This window comes from Rhinatrema bivittatum, chromosome 1, assembly GCF_901001135.1.
Source record: "Rhinatrema bivittatum chromosome 1, aRhiBiv1.1, whole genome shotgun sequence".
NCBI lineage: Eukaryota > Metazoa > Chordata > Amphibia > Gymnophiona > Rhinatrematidae > Rhinatrema > Rhinatrema bivittatum.
In genome coordinates, this window is record NC_042615.1 from 98,229,578 (window position 1) to 98,248,395 (window position 18,818).

At 45.5% G+C, this 18,818-nt stretch overlaps 1 protein-coding gene across 2 annotated transcripts in view; it reads left to right on the top strand.

Moving 5' to 3' along the window:
- Positions 1-6,547: 6,547 nt before the first annotated feature.
- The window catches only part of WDR17 (WD repeat domain 17), a 533,217-nt gene continuing 520,946 nt past the window's right edge, over positions 6,548-18,818 (top strand). For both annotated transcript variants that reach the window (XM_029578099.1, XM_029577946.1), the window contains exon 1: positions 6,548-11,126. The gene's annotated coding sequence lies outside the window, so the exon portion shown is untranslated. The remainder of the gene's footprint in view (positions 11,127-18,818) is intronic.

The following is an 18,818-nucleotide window of genomic DNA, read 5'->3' on the forward strand; positions in this document are numbered from 1 at the left end:
GGCAGAGAAGCAAATGCTTTGAGCACCTATGAGGGGGGGTTTAGCAGGAATCTGGTGGTATTTTCTAATGAAAAGGAATATAGCTAGAAATTACTATAACTTTTTCTAGTTTGATGTTTTTCCTCTTTTACAGACCCTATGAGGAATGACATAGCAATTCTAGATCTTCCAGGTGTTCTGCTCCTTTTGTCTCTTAAGGTGGATTTCAATTGCCTCAGCTGATGCTCTGGAAGCAGCTTCATAACTTACTTACATGGTATTCTATATTTAAATGGTCATTATTTTTGATCCTCATCCTGACATTTTTCTTGGTAGAATGGGTCGATGAACTTTTCCTTTTTTTTTCTTTTTAAAACATTGGTTCGAGTCTTGGTAGTGGTGTAAACCACTGCTGTGTTTGAATGTATTGAAAATCTACTTCATAATCAACTTATTTAACCTTATCCTCTTGTTGGCATCTTGACCTTTATTTTTGTTTTAAGAAAGTTACCTTTTCAGGCAATATTATATTACCTAATGATTTTGTTAATGGAAACTCCCACAGTTGATCTATGCCTGTCAAATTTTGATAAGCACATACAGATGGTTTTTTTTAAATCAAATTTTATATTCCACAAAGCGTGGAGATTATGTGATCATTTTTGACAAAATTGTTTTCCTTTTGCTTTTCTCTGCTAAAGGATATCTTGCCAGAAAGTGACTCTCTTTAATTTGATGATTGCCAATCAGAGAGAAAATTTGATCAAAATTTCTCCACAAAGGGAGCTGCAATCCAGATGTGATATAATAGGAAAGTGTTTCCTTCCTGTTGGATAAGCGATGGGTTGCCTGTGATTTGGAGCTTTGACAGCTCTGGAGTGCGTTTCAGCGCTACTATAGTTACTGTGCTGTACTTCTAGGGCTGATGAAGCCTCTGTGCCACAGTTCCAGTGCCAGTATGCTTAAAGGTGAATTTTAAAAGCGATAACGTGTTCTTCAACTGGGAGATGGATACCCATGTATCGCTTATTCATGACCACTCGATTTTATAAGCTGGCCACGTATGTGCACAAGTACCGATGCGCGAATATCTCGCATCAGGAATAAAAAGAGAGGAATTTTGTCAGGGCATGGGTATTCCGGGGCGGGGCTTAGAGATATGCGCGTATGTATGTATGCATGCACATGGGCGCATATCCAGGTTCACTGCAGCGCAGCTTTACTTCTGCTGTAGCTGAGGTGTAAGTCAGAATAAAACAATTTCTAGCCATATATGAATTGACTGAGGGGTCTGGGTTAACTAGGGGGAGTGCAGACTAAAGAACCAGGGGGGTCGAGGACCCAGCTGTAGACTGCACAAACTGGTGAACGAACTGGTGAAACTGGTCATGTCCTGGATGCGCATATGTTGTTAAAATTCCCTCACTTGCGCGTCTCAGTCATTTCTCTGCTGTGCATGTACACGCTTAAAGTAAGCACACATACACAAGTCCAGCCTATTTTATAACATGTGCGTGTACCTGCACTCAGGATATAAAACTGCAGTTCATCTGGCCGCTCTCATTTTAAAGTTACTGTCCCTGTACGATATGCCTTTGATGCTAATGTAGCCACTGTACTTTGGCTCCGGCTGTAATACAGTCACTCCGCTACGATTCTGGTGCCAGTGAGTTTTGTGCATTATTGCTTTGGTGCCAATTGTGCCTATGCCATATTTTGAAGCCAATTTCACTTACGGTTATGTGTCTTGATACTGATGAACTGTGCTCCAGCTATGGTGGACTTATGCAGCATCGAGTTAAATGTTTGAAATTTTGGTGCCCTTACATTGCTCTATGAATATTTTTTCAGCACTACTACAGCCCTTTACACCACGTGCTCACCGCAAAAGTGTTTTCTCACCTGTAGACCCTAGTGCCGATGGCACTTCAGCATTAGATAATGAATATATCAAACTTTGACACTACTGTTATATCTCATCTTATATGGCTCATGATAGTTTTAAAGTGGATATCTCCCTGGAGAGATTAAGGCTCTCCATTTCTCTCACATGACTTCCTTAACAAATTAGTAAATCGTTTTTTACTGTCAGGAGATTGTATGATCAGGCACAAGGAACCTTTACTCCCACAGGGGTGTCTTTTTTTTTGTTTTTAGCTAGTCATTTCAGGCAGAGATCTGTTGATCGGGTAAAGTTTAAATTTTCCTATTCTTCCTCTGACAAATTCTCTTCTTGTGACTTTTCTAAACTAAATACTAACTTAAAAACTAAAATTTTTTATGGCATTGTGAAGGAGAAAGCAAATGTTCCAACAGTTCACGGAGTGGATAAAATTAGATTGAAGCAGCTTGCGCAGTGGCACTGACTTGAGAAGGGACTGCGCATGCTTAGGAAAACTCCAGTGAAATCCCGAGCTATGAAAGAGGCACACACTCGTCTTGTTGCATTTGGATGACATCACCAAAATGCGCAACTGATTTGTCTAACTTGTCTACAGAGAAAAGGTATCACAGCCTGTAGGGAACCCATCACGAATGATGCACCTTGACTGCCTAATATCACAAAAAAGTTGTCTCTGTTTCATGAAATTGTGAGAAAAGATTCTGCAAATCCTATGTTAAGTTTGATTCTTTAGTTTCCACCATCTTCTTTGGCTGAGAATCAAGGCCTTTTCCAAGCAATGACCCTTCTCTGAGAAAAATTTCAGAAGGTCAATTTTGGAAGAAATCTCTGCTGTACATTGTCTCAGCTAGTGGGGTCTACTAGTGCAGTAGTTCTCAACAGATCTGTCGGGACACAGTAGTGTGTTGCAAAGACCCAGAGGTGTGTTGCAGATTCAGCAGATCTTTCCTCATCAGCCTGGGCAGGAGTTAGCTGACTTCTCTTTTATTGGGTGTGACTGGAATCTGCTCTTTCTTCCTTCTCTTCTTCCTGGCCAGTGGGAGGTTGTTCCTTCCTCCATCCAGATCAGAGCGCGATATCACCAACTCCTGTTCATATGGGCCCGTAAGGACACCAACTTTATCTTCCCCTGTTTGTCCTGGCAGTGAGGTTGCTGATGTTCTTTTCACCCCATGGGGCCTGGATGTGAAAATAGGAGCATAAGGGAGAAAAGTGCATGCTCTGTAGATCCGCTGCTGTTGCCGCCTCATCTTCCTATCCTCAATGCTTCTTGCCCTCACCTGCCCCTGATAAAGAGGGAGGGAGATCCTGGATTGGACAAGTGTTTTCTGCTGCCTGGGAGCCAGGAGGAGGGGGAAATGTATTGGGCAGGAAGGCGTGGGAAGATAGGGAGTCGAGGGTGGAGGAAAGGAGGTTGGGGTTGCTGGGTAAGGAGAGATTGAGGAAGGAGATGGTGAGATGGAGGTATGGGGTGTCTGGGTCGGGGAGTGGGGACTGGGGTATGCTGAGCAGGAAGGTGTAGGAAAGAGGTGGTCAGAAGTATTCTGGGTAAGGAAAGGGGAGGGAAGGGCAGAAAGAGTTGAACAGGGGGGAGAGAGGGAGCCCGGGGAAGAGGATGTGGGATGGTGGGTGTTGGGAATGTTGGACAGGGATATGAGCATGTGAAGGGATGATTGAATAATTGGGAGAATTGCTGATGGGGGCATGGAGGGGAGTAACTGGCTACACGGGCCATACACTATCAGTTTTGAGAATATGCTTTCTCTTCTTTGAACTTTGCTTAGTGTAGGAGGAAATATATTTTTGTTTCTAGTCTCCAGTTTTGCACTGCATGCAGAAGGTGGTCTTGGGGTTTCCATTCCAGGTTTTGTTTACACATTTGTAATTTGTGGTCTTTTATTCTATATTTGGTGAAGACAGGTCTGTCTGTGTTCTGTATGTATGCGACTGAGATGAGGTACTTTACTAGAGGTTTGTATCAGCCTTAGTTGTTGTATTTTCTCAATATTGTATTGCACTGGTGGTGAACTGCTGCCTTTTCATGGGTAGGGCTATTGCTGTTTCATTTCTTGGAGTTATTGCTGCTGAGGTATGGCAGGTTTGATAAACATGTACAGAGTGGGGTTCGTTTGTATTATTCTACAATGCACCTGGTAGTAGAGGGAGTTTGTGATATTGTTATTAAGATGACACCAGAATCAGAATATCTTTTTTTGTATGGTGAATTGTACAGGGAAATGTCTTAGTTCTGCTCTGCACCCATTCAGGCCTATCCTGTAAACAGCCCGATACAGTAAAGTCCGTGGGAGAGCGGACGAATGCCCGCTCTCCTGGTGCACGCACCAGCCCTTGGCCGGTGCGAGCGATTCAGTATTCAAATGAGCTGACGCGGTGCAAACGAGGAAAAGGAGGCGCTAGGGACACTAGCGCGTCCCTAGCGCCTCCTTTTGGCCTGGAGCGGCGGCTGTCAGCGGGTTTGACAGCCGACGCTCAATTTTGCCGGCGTCGGTTCTCGAGCCCGCTGACAGCCACGGGCTCGGAAACCGGACGCCGGCAAAATTGAGCGTCCAGTTTTCGGCCCGACAGCCGCGGGCCCGAATTCAAATTTTTTTTTTTTTTTTTACTTTTGGGGACCTCCGACTTAATATCGCTATGATATTAAGTCGGAGGGTGCACAGAAAAGCAGTTTTTACTGCTTTTCTGTGCACTTCCCTGGCGCCGGAAGAAATTAGCGCCATCCTTTGGGCGGCGCTAATTTCTTAGAGTAAAATGTGCGGCTTGGCTGCACATTTTACTTACTGGATCGCTCGGGCATACCTAATAGCGCCATCAACATGCATTTGCATGTTGAGGGCGCTATTAGGTGCCGCGGGTGGGCCGCGTGTTTTCCTCCCCTTACTGAATAAGGGGTAAGGGAAAACACGCGTCCGGAGCAGGGTGACAGTGCGCTCCGACAGAAGTGCGGCCGTGTTTACCCTGCTCCTAAGCCGCTTCTAACTCACGTTCCGGCCGCGTTAGCCCTTCCTGCGATCCTGAATCCCCTTTAACCTACTCCTACCGCGTCCTAAATTCCCCGGGCAACCCCTTCCGCCCGCGGCATATATATTGCATGCAAACGAGCGAATTAGCTCGATATTGCATGCAAACGAGCCAATTAGCTATTCCCCTAGCATCCCGTAACCCGCGCCCCGACTAACGCTACCTTTCCCTGCCGTTTTGTCGCGCGTTTAACCTGCAAATTTACCGCCTACCCTGACCCAGGCGGTAGAGGCATGGGTAAGGGTAGGTGGCAAGCTTTCCCCCAGCCCCCGCTCACCTGCCCCGGCCGCGATCATGGGTGCCGGTCTCCGTGGCAGCCCCAGTCCTCTCCCCTACTCCCGAAGCCAAAAAAAAAAAAAAGCGAAAAAAACGTTGCAGCCCCCCTCCGATGTCCGGACTGGGGCTGCCACGGAGACTGCAACGGCAAAGCGACTTTTCAGTGTCCCCCGCCCCCTCTCGGAGCAGGGCGCGAAAAGCCGCCTTGCTCCGGGAGGAGGGGGGCCACTGACAGCGGCGAAGCTTTCCCCCAGCCCGGACACCGGCGAAGCCAGAAGACAGCGGCGGAGAACGGCGAAACGACTTTTCAGTGTCCCCCCTCCTCTCGCAGCAGGGCGCGAAAAGCCGCCTTGCTCCGGGAGGAGGGGGGACACTGACAGCGGCGAAGCTTTCCCCCAGCCCGGACACCGGCAAAACTTGCTGTTTTGCAGCCACGAGCAGGAACGCGAAGATCTGGCTCCGATAGCTCCTCCCGACAAGATGGCCGCCTGCACGGGGAAAGAGTACAATTGGCCGCTGAAGACGTGACGTCTTCAGCGTCATGACGTCACGTATTCAGCGGCCAATTGTACTCTTTCCCCCAGCCCGGACACCGGCAAAACTTGCTGTTTTGCAGCCACGAGCAGGAACGCGAAGATCTGGCTCCGATAGCTCCTCCCGACAAGATGGCCGCCTGCACGGGGAAAGAGTACAATTGGCCGCTGAAGACGTGACGTCTCAGCGTCATGACGTCACGTATTCAGCGGCCAATTGTACTCTTTCCCCGTGCTGGCGGCCATCTTGTCGGGAGGAGCTATCGGAGCCAGATCTTCGCGTTCCTGCTCGTGGCTGCAAAACAGCAAGTTTTGCCGGTGTCCGGGCTGGGGGAAAGCTTCGCCGCTGTCAGTGTCCCCCCTCCTCCCGGAGCAAGGCGGCTTTTCGCGCCCTGCTGCGAGAGGAGTGGGGACACTGAAAAGTCGTTTCGCCGTTTCTCCGCCGCTGTCTTCTGGCTTCGCCGGTGTCCGGGCTGGGGGAAAGCTTCGCCGCTGTCAGTGGCCCCCCTCCTCCCGGAGCAAGGCGGCTTTTCGCGCCCTGCTCCGAGAGGAGGGGGGGGGGACACTGAAAAGTCGCTTTGCCGTTGCTTCCTGGTATCTGTCATTTCAAATGACATTTGAAATGACAGATACCAGCGTGGCGTGAAGCCTTAGGCCCGCGCACCCAGGATCCTGTATAGGCGCTCTATCCAGTATCCTGGGTTGCGCGGGCCTAAGGCTTTTCGGACGCGGCTTACATTTACATATAATTAGGCTTCAGGATCGAGCGGTAGGTGAGCTGCACTGTGCGGGCGGTAACCGCGGGTGCCGTAGGCACTAACGCAGCTCTTCCTACCGCTCGGTACTGGATAGGCCTGATTGTTAGGAAGCGGAGGACTCTTGTGGATGCAGAGCATATGCTTATATTAAGTCCCATGATGGTCACGTGTTCAGTGTATCATGCATGTGAGCATCATCTCTCAGGTGTATCCTGATAGGAAAAAAAAGGTTGAGAACCACTGTACTAGTGAGTACTGAAGCCGCACGTGATTTTACTGAACTCATGGTATTTGTTGAGACTCTTGAGTATCTTGCTGCTGCTCATAACATAGGTAAAACAGACAGAAATTGTAACTTGACAGACCCTTCTGCTGTTTGACCCTGTGCATTATTCAACCTTTTCAGCATAACTCTGTAGATGTATTCCAAAAATGGATTCCAAAATTGAATTAGGCCTTTTCAAAACCAACCAACTCCAAATCCTCCTCACCTATGCTCCACCAGGACTTCTTGACTCTGACGCCTCCCCCATTATAGAATTTATTGCAAAACATACAAATCTGGACTCCCCAGCCATGATCCTAGGGGATTTCAACTTCCATGTTGATAATATCCCACGCACCACCAATTGTGAGGCATTTCTCACCTCCCTCACAGCCATAGGCTTCAAGCAGATCATCAACAAGCCCACCCACAAAGCAGGACACACCCTGGACCTTATTTTCATAAACTCCGGCCTCACACACTCTTACACCCCCAAATGCACCCTGATACCCTGGTCGGACCACTCTGCTACCTTCACTATGGAAGAAACCCATGATACACAACCCCTTCAATCCTCTTTTCACTATAGGAGAGCATGCCAATCCGATGTCCTCAGCAATCACCTAGCCAAAGAACTTCCTCACTTAGACCTCTCAAATCCCAACTCAGCTCTCCTTTCCTGGAGCAATATCACAGAGACAGTAGCAAATACACTATGTCCACTATCAACCAAAAAAATCAACCCTACCTCGCACAGAAAACAACCGTGGTTTACAAATGAACTACGAAACCTCAAACAAAATCTCAGACAGGCAGAAAATAAATGGCGTAAAGCCCCATCCACCCGCACACTATCTGCTTACAAATCTGCCCTCCACCTCTACAGGCATTCAACCTTACGATCAAAAAGAGATTTCTACGCACAAAGGATCCACAACCTCACTTTCGACACTAAAGCATTATTCTCCTACGTATCTAATCTAACACAAACCAGCGTCCCATCTATTCCCAACCACCAAGCACAATCCAAAGCTGACGAACTGGCACTCTTCTTCCAAAGCAAAATCTCAAACCTCTTAACTCTTCTACCTCCATGTCCATCCTCCTCTCCTAGCTCCTACCATCTCCCAAACAATGAGATTTCACTTGAATCGTTTGAACCCACTACCGCTCTGGAGATTCAAACTCTGTTGAAGAAAATGAAACCCTCCACCCACCCCAACGACCAAATTCCAACTAAACTACTCTTGCTGATACCTGACACCATCTCCAAACCTCTGGCTGATATCATAAACTGCTCCTTATCACAAGGTATCTTCCCAGACACCCTTAAACTCGCCTCTCTTAAACCTCTTCTAAAAAAGCTAACTTAGATCCCAATGAACCTAATAACTTCCGCCCTATTTCTAACCTACCTTTTATAGCCAAGATTATGGAGAAATTAGTCAACTCTCAGCTCTCGGATTATCTCGAAGATCACAAAATACTCCAATCTACCCAATACGGGTTCCGTAAGGCACTAAGCACCGAATCCCTACTCATCTCATTGACTGACCACCTCATCATGAGTTTGGACAAAGGACAATCCTTCTTACTAATCCTTCTTCACCTCTCAGCGGCTTTAGATACCGTAAACCACTCCATCCTCCTCGACCGACTAGCAGACATCGGAATAACAGGAACTGCCTTTAGTTGGTTCAGATCTTTTCTCAGTAACAGAGGCTACAAAGTAAGAATCCACAACAAAGAGTCCCCTCGCATCAATTCCTCCCTAGGAGTTCCTCAGGGCTCCTCCTTGCCCCCCACCCTTTTAAATATATACCTACTACCCCTGTGCCAACTGCTAACTAATCTAAAACTAAAACACTTCCTATACGCTGATGACGTCCAAATCCTGATCCCAATAACAGAATCCATTACAAAAACAATCAAATACTGGGAAAATTACCTCCAAGAGATCAACCTCCTCCTCTCTAGCCTAAACCCTATACTCATTCCAGCCAAGACTGAAATCCTCCTCATCTCACCGGATGACAGCAATACACCTCAAAAGTCACTAAAAAATAACTTTGTCACTCAAGCTAGAGACTTGGGAGTATTAATAGACAACCATCTGAATCTAAAAACATTCATCAACAACACAACCAAGAACGGCTTTCATAAACTGCAAGTACTAAAAAGAATTAAACCTCTTCTTCACTTTCAAGACTTCAGAACGGTCCTCCAAGCTGTCCTATTCTCCAAGATAGACTACTGCAATTCCATTTTGCTAGGTCTACCCACCTCATCAACCAAACCGCTTCAGATGCTTCAAAATGCGGCAGCCAGAATACTGACAAACTCGGGCAGAAGAGAACACATCTCCCCCATCCTAAAAAATCTTCACTGGCTTCCTATACGTTTCAGAATTCTACACAAGTCCCTGACAATTATCCACAAAATCATCCACAATCAAGTACCTCTTAACCTTCAAATCCCACTCAGACTACACACCTCATCCAGACCGATGAGAGAAGCCTACAGAGGATCCCTATACACCTCTCCAACCAAAGCGACTCACCACATAAGCACAAGAGAACGGGCCTTCTCTACAGCGGGTCCAACCATTTGGAATACTGTTCCCTCTGAACTCAGACAAGAGCCCTGCCTACTGACTTTTAGAAAAAGGCTTAAGACTTGGTTATTTAAACAAGCCTTTACATAAATTCACTGATTTCCATAGCTAAGGCCTCCGATTCGGTGAAGTGAAGTGACACATACCTATAGAGAAAAATGCCAAAAAAGAAAAGATCTCTTCTTATATATTTTCTAGAACTCGCAGAACACTCCAAATAACTGGCATTATTTTCGAGTTACCTATGCTCTGTCGTCTTCTTCCCCCAGTTTTTTCACCCCTGTTTTATTGTAACTTTTTTACTTCTTTACTATGTTAATGTTTTAAGGTTATTGTACCCCAGTTTTCTGTAAACCGACATGATATGACACTCTCATGAATGCCGGTATAAAAAAGCATCAAAAAAATAAATAAATAAAATGTATGTTGACAAGAGAGATGTATTAAGCAATGTTCCTGTCAGGTAAAAAAATAAAAAAATAAAATAAAAATAAAATATATATATATTACAATGTCCTTTCAAGGTAGATTCAGAGCATCCACAGAATGTCTGTCTGAATTGGAATTTTTGTTCCTTTAGTCACACCTGAAATTGTTCCCTCTTCCGCTAGATAAAGGCTGTGCAAACTTCATTATGCAAAAATATAGTTTTATTTGGGCTTTTTCATTCATTTACTGTAATTTGTTTAATTGTTGAATGTACTAGAATAACTTTCAATGGATTCTTTGCAAAAATAAAATAGGCTGGCTTTTAAGAGACCTATTTAAAATATTTTTTTACCCATGCCTTCCAAAGTTCGGGATGGGTTATAGCAAAACATACATAATAATTAAAACATAAATACTAAAAACCATATGTATTTAACCAGCATGATCCATAAGTGCCACATTACACTGTGGTCCAAGCATTTGTGCTGTCTATTGCCGATTACTGTAACTCCCTGTTTATGGAACTGCTTTAAAAGCAGCCCACCTGATATTGGGCAGTCAGCATTGGGAGCATATATCCCCAAGGTTGTGGGAGCTTCACTGGCTTCCTGTAAGATACTGGATTGAATTTAAAATTTTAATTTTGGTTTATAAGGCTTTTAAATTAGAGAGCCCTAGTTATTTGGCAAACTTACTGAAACCTTATGCCCCAATCATGTGTTGAGATCTGGTCATAAAAATCTATTAGCAATTCCTACAATCAAGACAGCACGGTTGCAAGAAACATGTTCAAGAACACTTTTAGTTCAGGGTCTAACTCTTTGTGGAACTCTGCCTATAGCCCTGCGGGCTGTCAGTGTTATCAGTGTTATTCAGAAAGTAGTTGAAAGCACACTTATTTATGCAGGCTTTCAAACTGTAGGGATAAAGATTGCTCTTTGGTACTCAAACAGAAATTTAGATATTGTTTTTATATTATTGATTTTATGTTTTATAATTGTTTTAATTAAGGTATTTATCATGTATGATTGTTAAGATGATGATTCAGCTGTGATCCACCTAGCACGATTTACCATTATAGGCAGAATATAAATATTTCTAAAATTAATTTAATTAGACTTCTCAAAGGCTTCTTTAAAGAGATGGGTTTTAAGTAACTTTTTAAAGAATTTTGTATATTGTGTGTTCCTGATATTAATAGGAAAATCATTCCATATTTTAGGTCCAACAATTTGAAAAAGCCCTGTCCCACGTCTCTATCATATGGGTTTCTCTCTGAGAGGGAATATCCAGCAGATTTTGAGTTTTAGAACAGAGGGATCAAGATGAGGTATATATTTAGAGGGTTGCACTAATCCATTGTGTATTTTTGTTCATTAACAGCTTATGTGTAATGGCTGCTGTTTTATATATAATTCATTGGTGGACTGGAAGCCAATGAAGCGAGTGTAAAACTGGTTTTTTTTTGTGTTCAAAATTCAGTTTCCTAGCGTGTAGACAAATGGACTCAGGACCAGTGGGTTTATGCTCCCCTGCCAGCAGATGGAGACAGAGGAAGCTGATGTCATAGTATACATAACCCTGCAGTGACCTAGCCTGCCAATATTCTCTGACTCCAGCAGAGGGTGGACAAGCATCTCCCTATGGGGATTGCTTTGAGCTTTTTGAAAGGAAAAATTTGAAATTCTAAATACAGGAAAAGAAAGCTCCACTCTCCTGGTATGATACCTAAAGGTCCCTCCACCAGTAGAGAATTCCTGAGACAATACCTGTGGTCCCTCAGAAGTGTTCCTTGGTCATAAGAACATGCCATACTGAGTGTTCCTTGGTCATAAGAACATGCCATACTGAGTCAGACCAAGCATCCTGTCTCAAACAGTGGCCAATCCAGGCCATAAGAACCTGGCAAGAACCCAAAAACTAAGTCTATCCCATGTTACTGTTGCTAGTAATAGCAGTGGCTATTTTCTAAGGGGCGGATTTTAAGAGCCCTGCTCGCGTAAATCCGCCCGGATTTACGCGAGCAGGGCCCTGCGCGCCGGTGAGCCTATTTTACATAGGCCTACCGGCGCGCGCAGACCCCGGGACTTGCGTACGTCCCGGGGTTTTCGGAGGGGGGCGTGTCGGGGGGCGGGCCCGAACCGCGCGGCGTTTCGGGGGCGTGTCGGCAGCGTTTTGGGGGCGGGTACGGGGGCGTGGTTACGGCCCGGGGCGGTCCGGGGGCGTGGCCGCGCCCTCCGTACCCGCCCCCAGGTCGCGGCCCGGCACGCAGCAGGCCCGCTGGCGCGCGGGGATTTACGTCTCCCTCCGGGAGGCGTAAATCCCCCGACAAAGGTAAGGGGGGGTGTAGACAGGGCCGGGCGGGTGGGTTAGGTAGGGGAAGGGAGGGTAAGGTGAGGGGAGGGCAAAGGAAAGTTCCCTCCGAGGCCGCTCCGATTTCGGAGCGGCCTTGGAGGGAACGGGGGTAGGCAGCGCGGCTTGGCGCGCGCCGGCTATACAAAATCGATAGCCTTGCACGCGCCGATCCAGGATTTTAGTGGATACGCGCGGCTCCGCGCGTATCTACTAAAATCCAGCGTACTTTTGCTTGAGTCTGATGCGCAAGCAAAAGTACGCTGTTCGCGCTCCTTTTAAAATCCGCCCCTAAGTCAATTTAATAAATAGCAGGTAATGGATTTCTTCTTCAAGAACTTATCCAATCCTTTTTTAAACCCAGCTGCACTAACTACACCAGCCCATCCCCTGGCAACAGATTCCAGAGTTTAATTGTGCGTTGAGTGAAAAAGAACTTTCTCTGATTAGTTTTAAATGTGCCACATGCTAACTTCATTGAGTGCCACTAGTCCTTCAATTATCCGAAAGAGTAAATAACCGATTCACATCTCCCTGTTCTAGACCTTTCATGATTTTAAACACCTCTATCATATCCCCCCTCAATCGACACTTCTTCAAGCTGAACAGTCCTAACCTCTTTAGTCTTTCCTCATAGGGAAGCTGCTTCATCCCCTTTATCATTTTGGTCGCCCTTCTCTGTACCTTCTCTATTGCAATTATATCTTTTTTGAGATGCAGCGACCAGAATTGTACACAGTATTCAAGGTGCAGTCTCATCATGGAGTGATACAGAGGTATTATGACATTTTCCATTTTATTCACCATTCCCTTTCTAATAATTCCCAACATTCTGTTTGCTTTTTTGACTGCCGCAGCACACTGAACCGATGATTTCAATGTGTTATCCACTATGATGCCTAGATCCCTTTCTTGGGTGGTAGCTCCTAATGTGGAACCTAACATTGTATAACTATAGCATGGGTTATTTTTTCTTATATGCATCACTTTGCACTTATCCACACTAAATTTCATCTGCCATTTGGATGCCCAATTTTCCAGTCTCACAGGGTCTTCCTGCAATTTATCACAATCTGCTTGTAATTTAACTACTCTGAACAATTTTGTATCATCTGCAAATTTGATTACCTCACTCGTCGTATTCCTTTCCAAATCATTTATAAATATATTGAAAAACACGGGTCCCAATACAGATCCCTGAGGCACTCCACTGCCCACTTCCCTCCACTGAGAAAATTGTCCATTTAATTCTACTCTCTGTTTTCTGTCTTAGCCAGTTTGTAATCCACGAAAGGACATTGCCATCTATCTCATGACTTTTTACTTTTCCTAGAAGCCTTTTATGAGGAACCTTGTCAAATGCTTCTGAAAATCCAAATACACTACATCTACTTTGTCAAACGCCTACACTACATCTTCCGGTTCACCTTTATCTACATGCTTATTAACCCCTTCAAAAAAGTGAAGCAGATTTGTGAGGGAAGACTTGCCTTGGGTAAAGCCAGGCTGACTTTGTTCCATTAAAACATGTCTTTCTACATGTTCTGTGAATTTGATATTTAGAACACTTTCCACTATTTTTCCTGGCACTGAAGTCAGGCTCACTGGTCTGTAGTTTCTTGGATCTCCCTGGAGCCCTTTTTAAATATTGGGGTTACATTAGCCACCCTCCAGTCTTCAGGTACAATGGATGATTTTAATGATAGGTTACAAATGTTTACTAATAGATCTGAAATTTCATTTTTGAGTTCCTTCAGAATCCTGGGGTGTATACCATCCAGTCCAGGTGATTTACTACTCTTCAGTTTGTCAATCAGGCCTACCACATCTTCTAGGTTAACCGTGATTTGATTCAGGCCATATGAATCATTATCCATGAAAACCTTCTCCGGAACACCCACTTCAGTAAACACAGAAGCAAAGAAATCATTTAATCTCTCTCTGATGGCTTTATCTTCTCTAAGTGCCCCTTTAAGCCCTTGATCATCTAACAGTATAACTGACTCCCTCACAGGCTTTCTGCTTCGGAGATATTTTAAAAAGTTTTTACTGTGAGTTTTTGCCTCTATGGCCAACTTCTTTTCAAATTCTCTTAGCCGTTCTTATCAATGTCTTATATTTAACTTGTCAACGCTTATGCTTTATCCTATTTTGTTCTGTTGGATCCTTCTTTCAATTTTTGAATGAAGATATTTTGACTAAAAAGGCGATGTCCTTTCGTGGATTACAAACTGGTTAAAAGACAAACAAAGAGTAGGATTAAATGGTCAATTTTCTCAGTGGAAAAGGGTAAATAGTGGAGTGCCTCAGGGATCTGTACTTGGACTGCTGCTTTTCAATATATATATATATATATATATATATAAATGATCTGAAAAGGAATACGACGAGTGAGGTTATCAAATTTGCGGATGATACAAAATTATTCAGAGTAGTTAAATCACAAGCAGGTTGTGATACATTACTGGAGGACCTTGTGAGACTGGCAGATTGGGCATCCAAATGGCAGATGAAATTTAATGTGGACAAGTGCAAGGTGTTGCATATAGGGAAAAATAATCCTTACTGTAGTTACACAATGTTAGGTTCCATATTAGGAGCTACCATCCAGGAAAAAGATCTAGGCATCATAGTGGATAATACTTTAAAATTGTCGGCTCAGTGTGCGGCAGCAGTCAAAAAAGCAAACAGAATGTTAGGAATTATTAGGAAGGGAATGGTTAATAAAACAGAAAATGTCATAATGCCTCTGTACTGCACCTTGAGTACTGTGTGCAATTCTTTTTGCCGCATCTCAAAAAAGATATAGTTGCGATGGAGAAGGTACAGAGAAGCGCAACCAAAATGATAAAGGGGATGGAACAGCTGCCCTATAAGGAAAGGCTGAAGAGGTTAGGGCTGATCAGCTTGGAGAAGAGATGGCTGAGGGGGGATATGATAGAGGTCTTTAAAATAATGAGAGGTCTTGAACGAGTACATGTGAATCGGTTATTTACACTTTCAGATGATAGAAGGACTAGGGAGCATTCCATGAAGTTAGCAAGTAGCACATTTAAGACTAATCAGAGAAAATTCGTTTTCACTCAACGCACAATTAAGCTCTGGAATTTGTTGCCAGAGGATGTGGTTCGTGCAGTTAGTGTAGCTGGGTTCAAAATAGGTTTGGATGAGAAGTCCATTAACTGCTATTAATCAAGTTTACTTGGGGAATAGCCACTGCTATTAATTGCATCAGTAGCATGGGATCTTCATGGTGTTTGGGTAATTGCCAGGTTCTTGTGGCCTGGTTGGCCTCTGTTGGAAACAGGATGCTGAGCTTGATACACCCCTTTGTCTGACCCAGCATGGTAAGTTCTTATGTACCCCCGATCTGGCTGTGAGAGAGCGTTTGCGTTTTCTCAAAGTGGATGCTCTGGTATGTGCCGTGTCTAAGCGGACAACTATCCCCAAAGAGGGAAGAGTGGCCTTGAAGAATGTACATGATAGAAGGAGCGAGGCTATTCTTAAGCAAGCCTGAGGCAGTGGCGATGAATTTACAGATTGCCTCCTAATATGTGCCCTAGTGGCGCGATCTTGTCTGCTTCTCTCTCAGGAGGTTGATGAGTCTGAAGGAAGTTCCATAGCGGTTGTGGAGCCTGTTGCTGCCTTTTTAGCAAACGCAGGCTGTGATTTGGTCCGCACCTCGGTCAAGGGAGTGGCTTTGATGATAGCAGCCAGGTGTCAACTCTGGTTGCGAAATTGGTCAGCTGACACAGCTTCCAAAGCCAATCTTACCAAGATGCCCTTTAAAGGCTCACTCTTGTTTGGGAGCGAGTTGAACAAACTGGCTAGTAAGTGGGGCAAGTCTCTGGTGGAGGGCTGTGGTTCCGGTACCCACATCTCAAGAAGGTATGGCGCGATATACCATTTATTTTGTTGTGCCCAAGAAAGAGGACTTCTCTCATCTCAAGAGGGTCAACCATCACTTAAAGCTGACTCCTTTTCGAATGGAAACTTATGCTCTGTAATAATGGTGGTACAGTCGGGGGAATTTCTGACCTCCTTGGATCTGGCAGAGACTTACCTTCATATTCCCATCCAATTGGAACACCAACCCTTTCTACGCTTTGTGGTGTTGGGGCACCATTATCAGTTTTGGGCGCTGCCTTTTGGTATTGCCACTGCTCCCAGAACATTTTCCAAGATTATGGTGGTGGTAGCGGTGGCCTTGCGAAAAGAAGGAATCCTGGTGCCACCCGCATTTGGACTACTGGCTGATTCGAGCCATTACTCAGTAAGAGAGCTGCCTGGTGACACACAAGTTGATCTCATTGCAGGAGCTCGATTGGGTGGTGAATCTGACCAAGAGCAATCTTCAGCCACCTCAGTCGTTGGAGTATTTGGGGGTCCAGTTCGACACGGGAGAGGACAGATTTTTCCTACCGGAAGTTCGGATCCAGAGATTGGAGTCTCAAGTGCATCAGTTGATGAACACCGTATTCCTGACGGTGTGGTCCTACCTGCAAGTACTTGATTTGATGGCAGCTACCCTGGAATTGGTGCCATCTTCAGCACTCTCTGCATTCTTGTTGGAATCTGCAATTTCAGGATTATGCAGTTCGGCTCCACTTGCTGCTGGAAATCTGCTCCCGCCTCCAGTGGTGGTTGCAGGAGGATCATCTGAGAAAGGGAGTCCCCTTGTCCTCTCCGACCTGGTTGGTATTCACAACAGATGTGAGTCTCCATGGTTGGGGGGGGGAGGGGGCTCACTGTCTGGAGTTAATGGCCCAGGACCGCTGGAATGCCGGAGTCCCGCTGGAACATCAGTCACCTGGAGACCCTGGCGGTACGGCTGCCATGCTTGTATTTCAGCCACAGGCTGCAGAATCAAGCGGTTCACGTGATGTCGGACAACATAACAGTGGTGGCCTATATCAATCCCAGGGAGGAACCAAGAGCCAGCAAGTGTTGCAGGAAATAGACCAGCTGATGGAATGGGCAGAAGGTCATTTGCGATGATTCCAGCTTCTCATATTGCAGGAAAAGACAATATAAGAGTGGACTTTCACAGCAGTGAGCATCTGGAATCAGGAGAGTGGGTGTTGCCAGCTGAGGTATTTCAGTGATTGTGGATAGCTGGGGCCTTCCGTTCTTAGTTCTGCTGGGGACTTCTCAAAAATGCAAAGGTTCCTCGCTTCTACAGTTGCAGGAGAGATACATTATCCCTGGGCATAGACGTTCTCATACAGGTCTGGCTGGAAGAGAGATTGCTTTATGCCTTTCCTCTGTGGCCCTTGCTAGGCAAGATAATTTGCAAGATCGAAGGCCACAGGAGGCTAGTACTCCTTGTGGCGCCGGATTGGCCCAGGAGTCCTTAGAATGTGGATTTGCAATGACTCCTGATGGAGGCCCCCCCTTCGTCTTCCGCCGCACAAGGATCTGCTTCAGCAGGGACTGGTTTTCACGAGGATCCAACTCTATTCTGTCTTACGGTTTGGCCCTTGAGAGGGCTCGCCTGTTAAAGCGTGGTTATTCCTATGCAGTGATTGCCACTTTCCTCCACATTCTCAAGCTCTCAACTTCCTTGGCTTATGTGTGGGTTTGGAGAGTTTTTGAGGCCTGGTGTGAGAAGCGGGGGTTTCTTCACTGTTCAGTTAATATCCCTCTCATTCTGGATTTTTTGCAGGATGGATTGACTAAAGGCTTGGCCCTTAATTCCTTGAAGGTGCAGGTTGTAACTTTTTCCTGTTTCAGAGCCCTGGTAAATGGTGTTTCCTTGTCTTCTCATCCTGATGTGTTCCGTTTTTTTTGAAGGGAGTGAAGCACCTTAGGCCTCCCTTGAGGTTACCGGTTTCATTGTGAAGTCTTAATTTGGTGCTGGACATTTTGGCAGGCCCTATGTTTTGACCACTGCGTAGCCTTTCCTTACGGTTGTTGACTTTGAAGACTGTGTTCCTGGTGGCTATATGTTCTGCGCGACAGATTTCTGAGCTGCAGGCCTTGTTTTGCTGGGAGCCGTTCCTTCGGGTGACTCCGGGGGCGTTACAGCTGAGTACTGTTCTATCCTTCTTGCCGAAGGTAGTCTCGGACTTTCATTTGAATCAGACCATCTCCTTGCCATCCCTGGATAAGGTCAGGGATACGGAGGAGTTTTGCCTTTTGTGCTCCTTTAATGTTAAGCATCTTGTCGTGCGGTATCTGGAGGTCTCTGAGTCTTTTTGAAAGACAGATCGCTTGTTTGATCTCCATAGCGGGAGTAAGCATGGTGCTCCAGCTTTGCAGGCTACCATAGCTTTGTTGGATTAAGGAAGTGGTTGGCTGCATATGTGGATGCTGGAAATACATTGCCGGCTCAGGCAGTGTCATGAGTGAAGGTTAGTCTGTTGTCTCCCGTCGATATCTGCCGAGCTGCGATGTGGTCCTCCTTACACATTTATTCCAGGGTTTAATCGTCTGGATATGCAGGCCCGGGAGGATGCTGCCTTTGCATGTGCGGTGTTGATTGTACCGCAGGCAGCCTCCCACCCTGTTGGAGAGTAGCTTTGGTACATCCCACTGGTGCTGTCCATCTGTCTACATGCTAGGAAATGGAGAAATTTCTTACCTGATAATTTTGTTTTCCTTAGTGTAGACAGATGGACTCAGCTTCCCGACCTCTGCTGCCACCTGAGTGTGTCAGTAGTCCTCCTTT